The sequence below is a fragment of the Panulirus ornatus genome, chromosome 20 (assembly GCF_036320965.1).
Source record: "Panulirus ornatus isolate Po-2019 chromosome 20, ASM3632096v1, whole genome shotgun sequence".
Lineage (NCBI taxonomy): Eukaryota > Metazoa > Arthropoda > Malacostraca > Decapoda > Palinuridae > Panulirus > Panulirus ornatus.
The window spans coordinates 10225984-10228483 of NC_092243.1; the positions used below are offsets into that span (position 1 = coordinate 10225984).

A 2500-nucleotide genomic window follows, 5' to 3' on the forward strand; every position below is an offset into this window, starting at 1 on the left:
GACAGTGATAACGGAAGTCAAAGGGACAGGACAATGAAAGCAGGAGAAGTCAAAGGGACAGGACAGTGAAAACAGGAGAAGTCAAAGGGACAGGCCAATGATAACAGAGGTCAAAGGGACAGGACAATGAAAACGAGAAGTTAAAGGGACAGGACAATGAAAAAAGGAGAAGCCAAATGGACAGGACAATGAAAACAGAAGTAGTCAAAGGGATAGGACAATGAAAACAGGAGAAGTCGAAGGGACAGGACAATGAAAACAGGAGAAGTCAAAGGGACAGGACAATGAAAACAGGAGAAGTCAAAGGGACAGGACTATGATAACAGAAGTAGTCAAAGGGATAGGACAATGAAAACAAAAGTAGTCAAAGGGACAGGACGATAATTGGAAACATTACAGATAACCAGCTATAGCATTCTCACTTTCCAAGAAGAACATATTTTGGTGTTTAGGCAGAAGCGAAAGAACTTAAGACACAAGTTTAGGAGCCAATTTCTGTATATAACACAGGAAGGGATGGTTCCTGTCCCATACACCTGGCTTGGGTCCCAACTGCGCTGAAAGACTGTCACAGGGAAGGGAAGGGGGCCACGGGATCAACATGAGGTGCAAGACTGGGTATGAGGAAGGGAGGAGGAGGAGGAGGTATATGTGAAAAGAGTCATGCAAAGGTAGAGTTAGAGGAGATGAGGGAACCCGAGAGTATAGCATGTGTCCTTAGGAGACACACACACACACCCACCCACACACACACCACACACACACACACACACACACACACACACACACACACACACACACACACACACACACACACACAACCACACACACACACACACACACACACACACACACACACACACACACACACACGCCTACGACCGTGAGAACGACAAGTTTGAAGGGGAGGAAGGTAGTGATGTCAGAGGGAGTGTGGCACACTTCCCCTGCTTCTGCAAGAACGCTGACACCCTCCTCCTCAGCCTCCCCCCTCCTTTCACGATCGACTTGGCATCGGTACGGAGATGAAAGTTGAACGCGAGTGGGAAGTAGAACTTTACCAGCTAAGGAATGTTAGGATTGCTGCTCTGGGGGGAGGTTGCTCCCTCTCACCCCACCCTCATCACCCCCAGAACCTGGGGCCTGGTCGTACCACTGGCGTGGAAGTGGAGGAGGAGGAGAGTCTTAGAGGAAGAAAGGGATATGTGCCTTTCAGTTGCCCCCTTCCCCCCTGGCGTAATCACGAGATCCAGCAAACATGATCTGATCCACACACACACACACACACACACGAGATTTTGAAAGTGTTTGTTCCAGTGTTGGGTTCACTGGAGGTCATATGTATATATATATATATATATATATATATATATATATATATATATATATATATATATATATATATATATATATATATATAGAGAGAGAGAGAGAGAGAGAGAGAGAGAGAGAGAGAGAGAGAGAGAGATGTGTGAGTATTTGTATGTGTGTGTGTGTATTTGTATGTGTTTGTGTGTATGTGGGTGTGTTGGTGTGTGTGTGTGTGTGTGTAGTGTGTGTGTGTGTGTGTGTGTGTGTAAGATGATGAGTCAGCATGACAAGAGAGTATCCCCCACAGCTAACGTAAAATCTTGGCTGCATTGTCGTACGGTGTAGTGTGGGTGACCAGAAAAAACACCTCTCTCTCTCTCTCTCTCTCTCTCTCTCTCTCTCTCTCTCTCTCTCTCTCTCTCTCTCTCTCTCTCTCTCTCTCTACCTATCTATCTATCTATCTCCGTCCCATGGTCAGCTTCTCTCAGCTGGTCACGATTTCGTTCTGGTAAATGATTAATGATAATAATAATGATAACAGTAATGATAATAATGATAATGATAATAGTAATAATGATAATGATAATAGTAATAATGATAATGATAACAGTAATAATGATGATATTGATAAAAATAATAATGATGATAATAATTATGATAATGATAATAATAATAATAATAATAATAATAATAATGATAATAATAATAATGATAATAACAACAGCAGTAACAACAAAGTTATAATGATAATGATAACGACCAGAATGATACTGCTGCTGATGATATAACTGATAATGATAAACACTTCGCAACATAGTGAAGACAAAGGTATTTCTTTTTGTTTCAGGGGAAAGTGAGCAGCGCTGGCTCAGAAGAAACTTGAACATCAGGGTTGAGAATGGGTTCTCTCTCTCCATCTTGTAAAGAATGGGAAGCCAAGAGGGGGAAACAAGGAGAGAAAAACTGGGAAGGTGAGTTGGACTCTTTGTGTGTTAGTTTTACGTATTTAGTAATATATTTTTTCTTTTTTTGTTTTTGCCCCTTCAACAGACACAAAGAATTGTTACAGACACATAGGCAGGGTGTGGTACAGACAGTGAAATTGTCACAGACACATAGGCACGGTGGGGTACAGACAGTGAAACTGGTTTGAATCTAACGTGGCATAGACAGACACAGAGACAGATAC

At 42.2% G+C, this 2500-nt stretch overlaps 1 protein-coding gene across 2 annotated transcripts in view; it reads right to left on the bottom strand.

The window, feature by feature from the left end:
• Nucleotides 1–2500, bottom strand: part of LOC139755912 (uncharacterized) — a 68151-nt gene that overhangs the window by 31243 nt on the left and 34408 nt on the right. The window lies entirely within an intron of this gene.